Genomic DNA, 17,881 nt, shown 5'->3' with positions numbered 1-17,881 from the left:
TGAAACCTATCCTGTAGTCAACGGTGAGATTGGATTTTTCTATATTACTTCAGGATATGACAACTGCAATTTATTTTTAATCAGGTGAGAAACATTGATAGGAATTTGCTGAATACCTCTTCAAGCTGAACTCGAAACTATTTTCCGTAGTTTGTTTATCAAATTCATAATTGGTATGTCGCAGTGTTCGATGCTCTGTACGTGTGCCCGACACGGGATACTTTCTATTGGGATGCAGCTGACCATTAATCAGCAACGCCCCCCTAGTCTGTACCCCATATCTAGCGTGGTGCGTCTTTCTCGACTCGAGGAATCCAGGATAGAATGGTCACTAGCCGGCGCAATCATCAGCTCGTGTAGAGTTGTCATGAGCGGTACAACCTTTGGCTCTTGTTGAATAATGTTATGTTGATATGTTATATTATAAAAGGTTCATTATGAGGTTGCGCATAGTACTTCGTACTTTTGATACAAGTTGCGGTTAGGTGTTCTTCTAATTTACTCTAACATTTGCTCTATCGGTTAAGAAAAACGGTTGAACGTATCAATATAAAACGTTCGCAAGGTATTCCTATGCAAACTTTGTTTAAAATTTACCTGCTATCTTTAGTACTTACTGGATCAATTGCAAAATTACATTAAAAAAAAACATCCAAAAGAAACCGCTTTTTTAAACGGTTTTATTTAGCTTGCCCTGTAATCTGTTTGTATGTTTGTATGTTTGTAACTTTGTCATATGTTTGTCTGTAGCTCTGACCCACATTTATAGAAATTTGACCCCCTTCCTGTTGACCGATTGATCTGAAATTTGGAACACACCTTTCTCTGTAGTCACTATAAAAATTGCATATTTCATGGTCTTGAAAATCCAAGATGGCGGAGCTTGAGCTTGAGCTTGAGCTTGGTTAGACTGTACAATTCGTAGTTGCTCTTCGTGATTGACGCCGGCCACGTCCTTACAGTCACCAGGGGAAGGGAAGGAATGTTAGTATGATAACCGCCGCCCAAAGGCCAGAAGGGTCGCCTCTATAGCGTGGTTCCCTAGCGATTATCATGGAAGGGATAGTTGTTAGTGGGAGGAGCTAAGAATCAGGATTCACTGTGGTAAGTGATGTGATTATGTAAACGCGAATTATCAGCCACTCGACGAAATGAAATTCTGAAAATTCCACTTGTCACAACACGCGGTAAAGATTATCTTTAGGTATCCTGATAAGGAAAGCCTTTGTTGTTAATATTTATAGCACGTACTTTGGGAATTTTAGACAATTTGAAAAAAAATCTATGATCATTCTATGAGTTTCTACGAGTTTCATCATCCTTCGAACGAAGTGTATGAATATCGCACAATTATATCCACATATACCATAAATAACTACAGGAAAACACACAAATCGAAAGGAAATATGAGATTTGGGAACACAATATAAAAAACTGAATTAGGAAACTGAAGTCTGAATAAGGATCAAGAATCATTGACAGATAATAACAGGAGCTTCTAAAACCTCTATATACACAAACACACGAAAGGAAACGAACGATCTGTCTTTACAGTAAGTTCCCAGAATGAAGCACGTCACGACACATCACCTCCCTCCATTCGGCGGTGGACGCCAGGCAATGTAACACAATGCAGAACATTTTCGAAGTTTCCTCATAAACCACAAAAATGCTCCATACTGCATCACACCATCAAGCAACCACCGAAATACAAGAAATGGTACATCATGACGCATCTCACTTCGAAAACTTACTGTTAATACATTACAAAATAAGTGAAGAACTTTACAGATTTCCTGTTTGCAAAACGATTAATATTTTTAAAAAAATCATCTGACATCTCTGAACATCAAACGCACGAACACATAAACACCTATGGAGGAGAAACCAAATCTTCCGACCTGAACCAAACACAGGGCGCAGCGATACAACCAGATTACTATTACATATGAACGCAGCAAGCGCCCTATAGTGTCATATAGTACCACTACTACTATAGTTTACGTGTTTACACACAAACACAACCCACGTCTTTTTCTGTGCGCTGATCATGCCCCCTGCTCAACACTCAAATGCGATATTTTCACTGCAGCAAAAACTTCCTATTGAATTTGGATCAACACTTAAAACACCTTTTGGAATGAGCGAACCAACTTTATTCCATGTCATCGTCTCGCGATTCAAAAACACGTCACAACATGAAAGCCAGACAAACGCCGTAATGAAATTCACAGGCAGAAACAAAATACATGTCTTCGCTTCTTTCCAAGATTGATTCAGTAAAATTAATTTTGATTTTGGATTTAAACTGGATTTAATATGGATGCGGGAAACACTGATTTTCACAACTTCAAATCGTTTTCTACACATGAAAATTAACACTTGGTAATGAAAAATTGAAGGGCAGAAAATAACGAAAGTGAACACGGAGCAACGTAAAACACAACCACACTCGACGCCTGCTTGATCAGATCCATGAAAATCCAAGAATGGCTACAAAATGGCGGATCACATATTTTCTCAAAACCTCATCAATATGGATTTTCCATCAATATAAATATCAAATGAAAGGGCTTGACTAGTAGAATACGGTTATTTATGATTAATGTAAATCCAAGATGGCTGCCACTACAAAATGGCGGAATACATATTTTCTCAAAATCCCATTAATATCGATATCAAATGAAAGGGCTTGTCTAGTAGAACACATTTATTTATGAAAAATGCAAATCTATGATGGCTGTCACTTTCAAATGGCGGGCTGAAAGGGCTTGAATAGTAAATCACAGTAGATAATGAAAAATCCAAATCCAAGATGGCTGCAATCACAAAATAGCAAATTACTTTATTAAACGATTTTATTTAGCTTGAACTGTTCGTATGTATGTTTGTATGTCTGTATGGTTGTCCCACATTAATAAATATTAGACCAATAGAAACTGACAGAATTTATAAAATACCTTTATCTCTGCTGTCATTTTAAAACTGCTTATCTTGAAAAATTCAATTTGGCCGCCGCTACAAAATAGCTGATTCCATATCATCTCAAAAAAAATCCGCTCAATATCGGTATCAAATGAAATTTTTTGACTGATAGAATACAGTACAATGGTTTTATTGTAGAGAAATATTCTAATGAAACAGATAATGTACTAAAAACTAGAAAATAAAATAAGTAAAAAAAAACTTTTTATGTTAAACGGTTTAATTGTGATTAAACATAATAATGTACTAAAAGCTAGAAAATAATTAGGCAAGTAGCAGTTAGCAGTTTTCAAACCTCTCCTTCATTAGTTTAGAGCATTGATAAGACTAAAATAAAATCGTGAGGCACGTCACTATTATATCGCAACATGACATCTTCGATAGAAATATGGTCACGTGGCGTCCAACTTTTTGAAGTACGATGTAACTGCGTCACGAATTTTTTCAGTGTTATTGAATCGTTGACCGCCGAATGCCTGTTTCATCACCGGGAATAAGTGATAGTCGCTAGGGGCTAGGTCTAAGGGGGGTAAGTATGCTCGAACACAGTCTATTTGCTTTTTTTCAATTGCTCTTGAGTTACGCGAGCAGAATGGAGCCGCGCATTATCGTGGATGAGGAACACTCCTTTCGTCAATAAACCTGACCTTTTGTTCTTAATCGCGGTTCTTAATCGGTCCCAAATTTCTCAATAGTATCATTTGAATAGTTGTTTGGATTGAGTCTGGGATATTCACTATAAACAATTTTTTTTGTATAGCGAATCCGTTTCCCACCTCTTCCTAGCCCATGAAAATTCTCTGCCTATTATTCGTGTGTTGTGATTGTTTACATGTTGTGTTGTTGTGCTGAATTCTGAGTGGTAAGTACTGTGTGTTATGTATTGTGATTAATATAATGTTTGATCCCTTTGCAGGTAACCGTTGCTGGATGGAAAGATAAAGAACAATATTCTCTCTCTACTCTAATTGTTTTTGTTTTACAGGTGCGGATTCAGGTCCATTGCCGAGATTCGGTTTCTGGGTGCGTATTGCATCTGGTAAATATTCTTTTCCTCAGTAATGTTCAAAGTTAATACCACTCAGAGAGAAGAACAATCTAGATACTTTGGATAATTTACGACCCATTAGAATTTTACAGTCAATCGCAAAATTGAGTATACACCTCGTGCTGGTTTATTATATTTGAGTTTTTGAGGGTTAAGAAGTAAGTAGTCAAATGCGATTCATCGTAAAATCGATCCATCAGATCCACAGTCCAAGCAGTGGTTGACATTGTGACAATACACATTGACAATGATCTCACCTACAAGGTCTTTTTGTTTGGAGAAAGATAGGGTGTACACTCAATTTTACAACGCCTTAAATGAAGATTTTTTCATTTTGTAGGGTAAAATAATTAGCCAGAAAACTTTTCGCGGAATTTTATCGCGTGTATAGTTAGTTGAATGCATGAGTGATTAGTATGCGTCAAAATAATAAATGTATTTAAAATATTTTGTACCAAGTGTATACTCAATTTTGTGATTGACTGTATGCGCTCTATCTGAAAGCTTCGAACGAATACTTGAAGATCAAATGTGTTCTTTTTTATCATTTTTTTATCAGAAAATCATTTGATAACATCATTCCAGTCTGGTTATCGTGTAGGTCATAGCACCAAAACAGCAATGATGAAAGTGCAAGATGATTTCGGATATGCTATCGATATTGGTGACAAAGTGATCTAGATACTATTGGTTTTCCCGATAGCATTCGGGAGTGCCCCTAGGATCGGTCCTAAGCCCAATTTCGTTCACTCTTTACGTCTACCAGGAATTATAAAATATTGTTCTGTGCATATTTTTGCGGATGATGTTCGGCTTAAGGCAAACTACAATAATCAGTCAGTTTATGACAAACCGATAAGGTTATTCGCACATTTTTGTAAAAAGTGATAATTTTGTTCTTGGAAATCCAGTTTTATTCGGTTTTTCCCAACAGTAACTGCTTTGAAAAATTCATAACTTTTAAATTACCGGACTGATTCAGATGATCGACATATCAAATTAGAAACAGTTACCTGATCTATTTTGAAAAAATGTCACGCTTTCAAAAAAAAATTTAATTTTTGTTTCGTAATTATTGATTGTTTTTTATAGTTTACATGGTTTCTGGACCAAGGGACTACGAAAAATTAAATAAATACGGGTCTAATATTCTGCGATAAGAAACAAAACTACCACTTTTCACGAAATTCTGAGAACCACTATATCGGTTTGGCATCGAATGGCTGAATATGAACGCTGTGACTAGTTGTAGACTAGTGAATGATGATTTAAATTCTATAAATACTTGGGCAGAGGCAAATTGTTTGAGACTTAATGAACAAAAATCAAAAGCTCTTCTTATTACACGTGGTAATAATGATAACCATTTGGATTTCACCATCGGAAATGACACTTGTCTAGATGTTCGGTTTGTATTCAATCTTAATCTTCTGGACAGTGTTTTGCATTTTCAGAGCAAACTTTTAGGTTACTCATCCCATAACTTTATAAAAGCTCGCTTTTGACTAATACTTCATAAAATCATTGCAACGAAATGTCTCGCATATCTACTTTCAGAAGTAGTAGAGTAATGAAACTTGTTTTACCGGCGCATTGTACTGTATTATTTTATCAATGTAAAGAGTATTTTAATTTAATTGATTAATTTGTATAAGAACTGTTCATTTTGTCAAACGGACACTTTGTTTTGGCATATCTTTATTATTTTTCAAACAATTTACACACGGTTTTTACTAAATGAAGGTTGTTATATCAATTTCAGGTTCTGTTTCTAGTAGGTTCTGATGTTGTTCCTCCGTTTGATTAGGTTCCGACGCTACCCTTATTTTTTTAGCAATTTTCCGTACAGAGTCAGATGTATCGGACAGCAAAAGCTCACACATTTTTTCTCGATTTGTGGGTTGGAAGCACCTCGTCTGGTTTTGGATCTTGGGAAATCTTCAAGAGTATGGTACCCTTCAAATTTCCTGATTACTGGTACACAGCAGATGTAGACTTGTTCATAAGTTTCGCAATATTTTTACTGGATAGTCTTTCGGAACAGTACATTTGAATAATCAAAAAACCAGTATCTTGATCGATTTGTGCCATTTTGCGAAATATAACTGTTTTGACACAAAATCCAATATGCCAGCATTGTGTCAAAAAAATTTCGAATTTTTTTATATGCCAAATGTCTTAAAATTGCATGAAACGTCGAGATCTCGAAAATTGGCACTCTGGGACTTCTGGGTTTCGGACAAATTACTGGTGTCACAAATTACACCAGCACCAAAATTGCATTACTCGTCGAGATTTGCAGATACCTCGATTTTTTATGTCAAAAAAAAAAAGTTTTTTCGACACTTGGTCGTTTTTTCGCCAGAAAAATCGATTTTTGACGAATTTTTTTTGAGATAACTGTAAATCTCGACGTGTCATACAATTTAAAGACATTTGGCATCCATTTTTTTTAAACTCCGATTTCAGGTAATTTTTCGGTTTATAAAAAAAACTCGTTTAACGTTTAACGTTTTTGACACCAGTAAATGAAGTCCGAATGGGCTAATATTTTGCATAGGGTATATTATCGTGCAAATCAACATTTCGTAGCAAGTTCCGAATGAAAAATCGAAATAACTATTTTTATTGGCACCTTAAACACCGTTTCGTATTCCGAAAAAAAAACTTAGTCCCAGAGTGTCGATTTTAGGCATTTTTTTTTTTTGAGATGACACTACATCTCGACGTTTCATGCAATTTTAAGACATTTTTTTTATAACATGCTTTATAACAATTTAATAGATGTAAAATCAAACGGGAACATATAAATAAATAAATAAATAAATTGATAAATAAACACCTGACGGACGTTGCATGCAAAGTGATCAGTGTTGCCAGTGATGGTGAAAAAATGGTGGAATAGTCTCTTCCCTCCACGTACTCACCCTTACTGTTCTCGTTAGCAGACAACTCTGCCGGTTCGCTCCACCGTAATCACTAAACGCCGACAGAACGGAGCGTTTCCTATTCTGGATGCGTCACATCCCCCATGAAACGTTGATCTGATCACAGAACAAAACGACAATCTGGGCTCTGATTTATTTCTTTCCCGAGCAGGAGCTTGAAGGACAAGTTGTTGTACAACTCGATTTGTGTGCTCTCTCTTGCTCTGGCTCCTTGCTAAGAGACTTCGGATTCCCCCAGCAGCAGCAGAAGCAGCAATCTGCTATCGAACAACAATCGACTGATGATCTCTCGCCTCCTGTTGATGCTGTTTGTCAAGACAACCGCTAGGATAGGCTGGCACGGAGACAGGGGGGACTCGAAACCCGTAATTGTATCTGTCGTTGTCCCAATTTATTGTGTTGTCCCCCAAGTGTGCGCCCGGCTTCCCTGCCGCTCCGTCGGCATCGGTTGCATAATTACCATAATAAACAAATCCTTCTGGTGTGCAAACATCGGATGTGGTTTTATGGATTAGGGCGAGCAGAATGTCAGTTATGCGGTCGGAATGAGAGATTTCTATCAACTCGGTGCCGCCAGTGCATGAAACGCTAGCTGCGGTGTTTGCTGACGATGCTGAAATCAAGTGTTGACGTTCGGTACATGTTGTGATTCGTGCCGTCGTGATGCCATGTTTTCTGGTGCTTTTAATCCAATTTAGTTACCAGAGTGAAAATGTTTCATTTAATTATCCATATCGAAGCTTGCCTGTATGTCTCTATGCGGGTGTTTATGTTGGTGATAAAATTATGCTCTATGAAAGCATAAAATGACATATTTTTTTTCATCTAGATATAAAAATTGCTCAAACGATATAGATACCGTAGAATAGTCTTCCGGAGCAGCAATTCCAGATTTCCATACCATGCCTACTTACTATTCATAGTCACTAATAAAGGAGCACATTCCGAGGCCAAATTCGTTGGAGCAGGACCGCAAAAAAATAACATATCGAACTTGAATCTTACCATCCTTATCCATAGATATGGTTGCATTTGAATTCCAACTTTGCTCATTTCGCTGTCAGCACCACACACTGAACACAAATTTATATCCCATCGCATTCCTGCTGCTTTGCCGGTAGCAGCTCGATGCAGAAGACGAAAGGAGGACCGAGGTATTACCTCTGCGACATGTACAGTATGTAAAATGAAATAAACATAACTAAAATGAAAGCACAACTATTCATGGAACAGCAGGTGTGCTACTCTCATTTCCATGTGTACCAGCACGGGTCTGCGTTGTGGTGTGAGGGGATATGAGATTTTGATCCTCTGCCCCCGACGCTGCTCCCCCAAGAGAACACCCGGCTGTCCTTCCGGGGCGGATTTTATTCTGCGGTGAATAATTCCCCTGTCGCAATCAATAGGTAAAACGAGTTCAGGATGGCAAAAGCACTACCGATGAGGGTCGCTGACCAATTGATTGCTGATTTAAAATAGTCTCCTGCATGGGATTCAGTCCAAATGGTTGCAGGGTTGACGTCTGGTTTTCTGAACGGTTCTAGTTTTGTCGTTTTGACGTCTTAGTCTAGGCTCATCTAGATTATACTTCCGCATTTCTATCATACCCTGATGCGGAGCACAATTTGAATAACTTTCATCATACTTATGCGAAACATAGCTAAAACAAATCAATTACTATCTCAACACCTTCTGAAAGATTCCGGATATGTGTATTTTTTATGTGAGGAAGCTGTCTTCTGACTTTAATAAGATGAATCGAAAAATTAAAATCAAAAATTAAATTCTAAAATTAGTGAATTTTTTTTTAAGTTAACACGTTCGTAGCCTATCATCAATATATGGGTGACGTTTTTCTCGTTCAAATTGAATAGGATTTTCAACCGAATCGGATCGAATTGGCACCAAAATAGAAATTAAGGATGTGTAGAAAATATAATCATATAATCAAAACCATAAAATATAATGTTTCTCATATACTTTCTATTAATTTACATTAGATAAGGTTTGTACTACTGTTTCATACGAAATTCATATTTAATGACATTGGCATGTGTTATTGTTGTCAGTTCGTCTTCAAATTGAAAATAAAATATTGCTAGATTATATGAAAGTTGTATACAAACAAAGTTTGACCTTGATTTAATAATTTATTCGCAAGTTGGGTCCTGCAAAAAACTTAGCCGGGTCGCGTTTGGCGACGAACGTGTTAAACGGTTTCATAGTGATTAAACGTAATAATAATACAGTTAATGTACTAAAAGCTAAATAATAATAAGACAAGTAGCTGTTAGTTAGGTTTCACACCCTATGTATTGATGAGACTAAAATACAATCGTGGGGCATATGATGAAACAACTAACTGAGGATAATGGAGAACCGACGTGTCCCGCGTTTTTTTTGTAGTCAATGTCCTAGATTAGGGGTTCTCAAACTATTTTGGGCGATACACTCCTTTTCCAAAATTAAGTGATACCTGAGGCCCCTATGGCCAAATATTTGAAATAAACATCTAAAGGGTGTGTCACATCAAATTGCATCACGGAAAAAACGCTGTAGAAATTTGCCCAGTAGACCGATCCTTTTGAAAATTTTAGACAGTAAAATAAAAACTATTGAACAACTTTTGGCATTTTCTTTTTATTCATACTTCGAGCCCAAGCCCGTATGCTCGCACCTTCCTCTTTACCCCGTCCATAAGGTTCTGTACAACGTCAGGTTGTAGTTTTTTTTTGAACAGAAATCCATTTTCTCTTGAAGTCCGCCTCCGATTTGACAACTTACGGGTTCTTCCGGAGGGCCTGCTTCATAATCGCCCAATATTTCAGCTCCGGCGCGTTGGGCGAGTTCATTTCCTTTGGCACGAAGGTGACCCCGTTGGCTTCGTACCACTCCAACACGTCCTTTGAATAGTGGCACGAAGCGAGATCCGGCCAGAAGCAGAGCTGCGATTTGTCGTGAGAATCAAGTGATGGTATTCACACAAAGATAATCAACAAATTTTGTACTGTGATTATCTTTGGTGACCATCCCAAAGTCAGTCCAATAGTGTGAGAAGAGTATTATCACAATACTATCGCATGGTGAACTTCTACTTGACGGTAGAAATCCGAGCTCCTTGGTGAGTGTCCTGTCGCTGAAATGTCAGAATCGTGCGACACTCAAAAGTCTAGCTGATGGTTTGGTGTTTGGCGATATTCACATAAGTCTTGTCGACTACCCATCGGCGCTCCTCAAAGTGGACGATCACCATAAGCCGCTGGCTTTAATTGTTAACTTTTGTTCCCGAATGGAAGATGACTCTTCTTCTCGCTCTGAGCTTGATTTTTCTCGCTGTGACTATTATACTGTAAATAACAAAATTGTTTCTCTGGATTGGGACCGCATACTTGACCATACATCAGTTGACAATGCGGTATCTACATTCTATGAACAATTGAACGAAATTATTAGAGAAACAGTTCCGTTGAAGGCCCAGCGTTCTAGGAATTTTAATCAACCCTGGTGGACTCCACAGCTTCGAAATCTCCGCAATAGGCTGCGAAAAGCGAGAAAACGATTTCTTCACGACAAAACTCCAATACGCAGAAGAGAACTACACGAGGCCGAAGAAAAATACAATAACTTGCAGCTTGAAAGCTTCCGCAAGTACATAAATGCTCTTCAAAGCACATTCAAACAAAATCCAACTTCTTTCTGGAGTTTCGTACGGAACCGGAAGAACTTGACGCGGATACCGGACAAAATCGTTTATCAATCCAGCAACTCCGACTCACCACTTTCATCTGCCAATCTCTTTGCCGAATTTTTCCAAAACATGTATGAAAGCAATTCATCTCAACCAACCCGCCAGTATATTGACAGTCTGCCATCTTACAATCTCCGTTTCCCAGTACTTGCGTTTGATGAAGATGTGGTGCATAAAGCACTCAGTTCAGTAGATGCAACAAAAGGACCCGGTCCGGATCTTATTCCCCCGGTCTTCATCAAGAACTGTGCAGCGATGCTCGCCAGACCAGTTTCTATGGTTTACAACCAATCTCTGCGCGAGGGTATTTTTCCCGAGACTTGGAAGCTTGTAGCACGGTACTGATTTCGACTTTTGGAAGCCCCTCGTTTCGTTATTTTGAATTTCAGATCCAACACAATCTCTCCTGTGTGGATCTGGGATTCTCTCTTCTTTCTATGTATTGGATGTTTGGCAACGCGAGTGCCGCTCCCGATTTTAGATTTGAGCAACTAGCCAAAATGGGTGCTGGATGTGACTGGGCGGCTGTTTTAGCCAAGACACCCACCTACCAACACTCCGAAAGACTCATGCTTTCCTTTTTTTTTTGCTATTTTTTCATTTGGATATTTCCCCCAAATGGCAGAGTCTTTCGGCGGGGTTTTCTTGTTCTTCAAATTTCAAAACCCGGCGAGCGCTCTGCTCGGGAGGTTAAAGGGTATCGCCCGCGAATGCTTGAATGCGCGACCAATGAAAGCGCAGGGGAATTTCGGTATGAATACAAAATAGTTAACATCGTTAACTATTACGTAATTCCGGTTCCAATGAATGTCTCGCTGATCTGAGGATCTTGAGATATGCTTGCCATTCCGACTTCGAAAGTGAAAAAGGCAGGAGCGGATTAGTTTGTTCTGGTGTCGCGAGTTGAAATCCGAAGGTAGATTTTGGTGAAAGGCTACATGTGCTAGTCAATATGATAAAGTTTCATTTTGTGATTTTTTTTATTTTCATATTTAGAATAGTGATTAAATTTAGTCCAGTAGTTGTTTTCCGTGAATTTAACTCTCCGCTTGTGTCCCCATTGAGCGGAACTGAAGGTAAGCTTCGGCATGTGACATGTGGCTAGCATTAATTTTAATTGTGGCCTGTGTGTGGTGTTCTTTTGACTGTCGTGTGTAGGAAAAAGCCGCTTCTGACCCACGATCGGAGATTGGATTTCCGCCACCTTGTCCGTCAATTCTAGTGGCCGCGCGGAGCGCAAACCATCACTCGCGCATCCAGGGAAGGCGCATCACGACACATCTACGAGTCGAACGCGCATTCAACGCCTACGGACTTACCATTCATCGCCTGGCGTGGAACGGCGATAAGGTAGATTCTCCACGTAAAACCTAGGTAGTGTGAGTAGAAAACTATTTTTACCCAATTTAATAACATGCGCATGTGGGGTTAAAAAGCTAAGACAGAAAACCACACCACTAACAAAGCCACACAATTGTCACAAAATTTAGAAGTATAGAGCAATACCGTCAGCGTGCACATGCTGCTCGCTAGCAAGAAGGGTTCACACAAGATGGAGAATTAGACTCGATAGTAAGATCGCTGGGCTTGAATTCCAGGGTCCGGTGTTCGAAACCCATATGAGGATTTAGTGAAATAAATTTAGTAACCATTATTTTTCGTTATTTGTTGTGATGATTTCGTATGTAATATAGATGTGAATATAACCTAGATTCGTGGGAAGATGTGGAGAACTTAATAAATGTTTAAAGAATCAATGTAATTTGAAGTAGACATAAATGTTGTGCATTTACTGGCTAGCGGTAGCCTAAACACCCGATACAATTTTCAGATAGGTCACGAGCCCAGGGTTGCGGCTCCTCTTCTGTTGTGGACAACTTTTCAACCCCCGCACCTCGTCCTCTGAAACTTCAAGGTGGGTGGGTTTGGCATCATTGCGTAGGTCCAATGATGAGAATTTTGGCATAAACGGTGTTCATTGGAAACAACCGTATTGCCTCTGTTGCCTGAATTGTGGAACGCGGACAAACGGTGTCGCGGGTCCTTCTTAGCGCAGAAGAGTCGCGGAAATAACCGGGTTTGTGAGAAAAAGGACAAACCCGCCCTCAGTGGGTGTCTCATTGCCGGGCAAGGATAAAACACGGCGGTCGGTCTCCCTCGCGGGAGTGGCGCTTAAGCCGACCGCTTATCTGCGCAAAATCCCCGGTCGCGACGAACTCGCGCGCTTCCCCGGCGTCGCGGGTTACAAGCTTGCATCGATAACTCCAGTCCACAAGAAAGGCAGCTTTCACGATGTCGAAAACTATCGCCCGATATCGATTTTAAACTGCCTAGCAAAAGTGCTCGAGAGTCTAGTTCATGGTGCACTATGTCCGATTGTACAGCCTGTGATTTCAGAGTTCCAACACGGCTTCGTTAAAAAACGCGCAACCACCACGAACCTTATGGCATACACTCACATGCTAATCAACAAAATCGAGAAGCGGCAACAAGTTGATGCTGTTTACGTCGATTTCTCCAAAGCTTTTGACAAAGTACCCCACGACCTTGCTATTCTGAAAATGGATCGACTTGGTTTACCATCCTGGATCATAAACCTGCTAACCTCATACTTATCATCCCGCAAAGCTTTTGTCAAGGTCCACGGTACTAGATCCAACGAATTTACGATTCCATCTGGTGTGCCACAAGGAAGCATTCTTGGTCCTCTGATTTTTGTATTATTCGTTAACGATCTGTGCGAAAGGTTATGTTCGGAGAAAATTTTATATGCGGATGATTTGAAAATTTACCGAGTAATACATTCAAATTTAGACTGCTGCATACTGCAAGCTGACATTGAGCGATTAACGGTTTGGTGCCAGGAAAATGGAATGCATGTAAACGCTGAAAAATGCAAGGCCATCACATTTACGCGCTCTCGCTCCCCTATTGTACACGGATACATGTTGAATCTCTCGCCACTGCAGAGAGTCAATAGAATCAAAGATCTGGGAGTTCTTCTTGACAGCAAGCTGCGTTTCCATGAGCACGTCTCGGTCACAATTTCAAGAGCAAATGCGATGGTTGGATTTTTGAGACGCAACACAGCTCATTTCGATGACGTCTACGCTCTGAAGTCGTTGTACTGTGCTTTTGTTCGCAGCGTCTTGGAATACGCAGTACAAGTATGGGCCCCATATCACGCTGTACATATCCAGCGCATCGAACGTGTTCAGAAACGCTTCGTAAGGTATGCTCTACGTGGCCTGCCCTGGAATGATCCAACCAACCTACCACCCTATGAACAGCGCTGTGCACTTATTGGAATGCAAACCCTGGAAAGCCGACGATTGATGCTACAGAGAATTTTTATTTTCGATGTATTAACAGACAAAATTGACTGCAGCTATCTACTTCGAAACGTTAGCCTACACGCACCATCCCGACAGCTACGCCACCATCGAGTCCTGGCGATGCCTAATCACCGTACCATATATGGGCAAAATAATCCATTAGACGCTTGCTGCCGCGTCTTTAACGAGGTATCTGAACTGTTCGATTTTAATATTAGTAGGTTAATCTATAAGAATAGAATTAAGTCCCTATAAGCAGTCTGTACAACCATTAGGTCGAATACGTTTGACATTAAATAAATAAACATTCGCCTCTTTGTGTTCGTTCTTCGTGACTAGGGATGCCAGATGTGAATATACAGTTTCATTTTAAATACAATTTGAAGAATATTGTGTTTTCAGGCATGTATTTTTTTTCAACTTTTCAGACGGCCTTAACGTTTTTAGCGGCACTTCGCCGACTCTACGTAGTAATACACGTGTCATTTGTACTAATACTTAGTTTGTGGAATAACACGCCTTGCGTATCCCCTCTATTCCGGCTCCCGATCGGGTTTGAAATTAGAGAAATGATGCATTTTGTAACCCGTTCGACTTCGATTTTTTTACCAAATTTGTTTCTCATCATTGCAAGGATACTAAATCTGCAGACATGTTCGCAATTTTACTGATATTTAATGTCCTGTCTATCCTGTTGCAAACTTATATTTTCAGTTGCAGACTGTAGGGATATGGTATTTCTTCTCTTTATGACTTGATTCCTTGCGCTTAAAACCCCTTTTTTCAAACATTACTTTGTTATTCTCGCGGTTACGAAAGTATCTGCATCTCAGATTTCATCAACATTTCAGATTTTTGTCGAAGATTTTCAAAAAAATCATCTGTCATCTCTGGAGGTGATGCATTTACTCTGACAAAGGCCAACACGAAAACAACAAGTCACCAAGTATTTTTGTATTATACATCAAATATTTTTGTGTACAATGGCTCTCTGAGTTGACCGCTACCGATCGCGACAGCTGTCCAAACTGGACTACCACAAAACGCAAGTTGCGCATCTGATTAATCTTCGCTCCCAGGGAGACTTCCCGCATCTCATGTTATACGATCCTTCCGGGCCAGTAAGAAAACTCGCATCATGTATCTGCTGTGGAAACTTTACCAACCGGGCGTGGAACGGCTACGCAATGAAATAATAAACTACACAACGCCCTCGAACCGGAAGGTGGAAATCAGTATCATCAGCAGTAATTACCACATCGAGTTGAATTCATCGGTTACCGGGATATATGACAGGGTGGTTCTGTCGGATTTGATCAATCAAATTTATCCCAGCGGGTAGAGTGAATATGACACTCGTCTTGTCCGTGGTGGATTAGCTGACCAAAGATACCCAGGATGCGCTGAGAAGAACCATTCAAAAGTATGTGTCTAGGTGCAGATTGATTTTGTGCGCCAATTCTACTTCGCGGGTTATTCCCGCGGTGAGAAGTCGTTGCTTGGGAATAAGGGGGCCGGCTCTATCTTAGGAGGATATTCTTAAAATTTTGAATGTAATATTGTGATTTGTTTGTTTGTTGAATGTAACAACACTATTTGCATTTCAGCACATTCCTTCGGAGAAAAGAATTACGCTATCCTCATGCTGGAAGCTTGCAAGGTACAACAGTAACCGTTCACGGTCAACTATGAAGTACCGGAAATTGACTGGCAAATATTCCATCGAGAAACCGCCAATCAGATTGTCCTCGAACAAATCCATATACGAGCTGCTATTTCAAGGCGTTCTATCGAATGTTATAATCTGTGGATTGGTACCGAATCTGGTTAAAAATTGCGATATGAGTCTGAAGACGCAAACATTGAATTTTGCCGGGCATTATGAACACTGGATGCAGCAAGGAAGCAAACATATATTCCATCTTAATTTTTAAAATTATGACACCATAATCTTTTTATTATAAATGTTTGTTAATTTTAACTGCAAGAAATAAATACTCGAATACTGAAAGACAATTGTTCGAATGAATCGAATATTTAAAAATGGCCCCACGATTAATCGATAATCGAATAAACGAAAAATTTAGACATCTCTAACAATAACAACAACTTCTACTTCAACAAACAAATCTAAACCAAGGAAAGTGAAGTGGAAGGTAAAACGTAATGTCAGAATTGCCGTTCGGACGTATCCCGTAAGTTTGAATTTATTTACATAGATGGTATCCAAACAACACTAAACATTGGCTACAGTTTCGTCGGCACAGTTGATTGACGTTATGAACCAGCACAAAAAACAAAGCTAAAAATTATGCACCATGTCGGTACCACGATCAAAGCATTCCCTGAATAAATCATATCACATTAGCCGAGCCAGCTGGCGGAAGCATATGCATAAAGGTCACTAGGTTACTATTTTCAACGACAACTGTTTATTTATTATACTGCTTCAAATACCTTCGACGAAATCAAATGTAACCATACCAACGTAAGTAATAACATAAACAAATCCAAACCTTTCGTCTTGCCATTCCTCATACGTCTTTTCTAAATAGTGTAAATTACGAGCCACCTGTTAACTCCACCTTCTTGATCTAAACAACCGTCGCGATTGTTTGAGGAATTGAGTGACTATGGTCAGCTTTTTTGTGACATTGACGGTGATGGATTGCAGCTCTGGCCAGAAGATGGTCGGGCCCTCGTGCTGCTTCAATAGTGGTAGTAAGCGCTTCTGTAGGCACTCCTTAAGGTAAACCTGCCCGTTTACCGTGCCGGTCATCACGAAGGGGGCGCTCCGCTTTCCGCAAGAGCAGATCGCTTGCCACATCATGTACTTTTTGGCAAACTTGGATAGTTTCTGTTGCGAATCTCCTCCGGAACGCTGAATTTGTCCTCTGCGGAGAAGAACAACAGGCCCGGCAGCTGACGAAAGTCCGCTTTGACGTAGGTTTCGTCGTCCATTACCAGGCAATGCGGCTTCGTCAGCATTTCGGTGTACAGCTTCCGGGCTCGCGTCTTCCCCACCATGTTTTGCCTTTCGTCGCGGTCAGGAGCCTTCTGAACCTTGTATGTACGCAGGCCCTCCCGCTGCTTGGTCCGCTGGACGAATGAACTTGACAAATTCAGCTTATTGGCGACATCCCGGACCGAACTTCTCGGATCACGTCTAAACTGCTTAACTACGCGCTTTTGATCATTTTCACTGACGGAGCATCCATTTTTGCCGTTCTTCACCTTCCGGTCGATGGTTAGGTTCTCGAAGTATCGTTTTAGTACTCTGCTGACCGTGGATTGGACGATTCCCAGCATCTTACCGATGTCCCGATGTGACAACTCCGGGTTCTCGAAATGAGTGCACAGGATTAATTCACGACGCTCTTTTTCGTTCGACGACATTTTTCCAAATTTACGAAAAATTGACAGTGAAGCATGGCCAACGTGATCTATACACTCTTATCTGATTATAAGCGAAAGCTGAAGATATAATTCCTAAAAATTAAATTTCTACAGCGTTTTTTCCGTGATGCAATTTAATGTGACACACCCTTTATTAATAGCTTTTGTCTTATTCATACAAAATTCTTATTGATTTAAAGACTTTGCGGTTGGCGGACCTGTTATAAGGCCGTAACAACTATATTGCCACCCACAGAATTTTTTTCGCCGCACTTGGAATATCATTTTTACATTTTTCATAACCAAAGACTTCAACAAGTTTCTAGCAATACTCCAATTTTTTAGGGTTGCTAAAAATGTGAGATATCAATTTTGGACTCATTTTTATGTGAAAAACCCGTCATTTTAGGGCTATTAAGTT

The 17,881-nt window shown here is 39.7% G+C and overlaps 1 long non-coding RNA gene across 1 annotated transcript; it reads left to right on the top strand.

Annotated features, from left to right (window-relative positions):
• Nucleotides 1–11,476: 11,476 nt before the first annotated feature.
• On the top strand, nucleotides 11,477–11,992 carry LOC129775119 (uncharacterized). The gene is made up of 3 exons (XR_008742858.1): nucleotides 11,477–11,645; nucleotides 11,726–11,805; nucleotides 11,888–11,992. It is a non-coding gene; the product is annotated as an uncharacterized LOC129775119 (long non-coding RNA).
• The last annotated feature ends 5,889 nt before the right edge of the window (nucleotides 11,993–17,881 follow it).

This window comes from Toxorhynchites rutilus, chromosome 3, assembly GCF_029784135.1.
Source record: "Toxorhynchites rutilus septentrionalis strain SRP chromosome 3, ASM2978413v1, whole genome shotgun sequence".
Taxonomy (NCBI): domain Eukaryota; kingdom Metazoa; phylum Arthropoda; class Insecta; order Diptera; family Culicidae; genus Toxorhynchites; species Toxorhynchites rutilus.
Note: the sequence above shows the minus strand (reverse complement) of the source record. Positions and strands in the feature narration are given on the sequence as shown.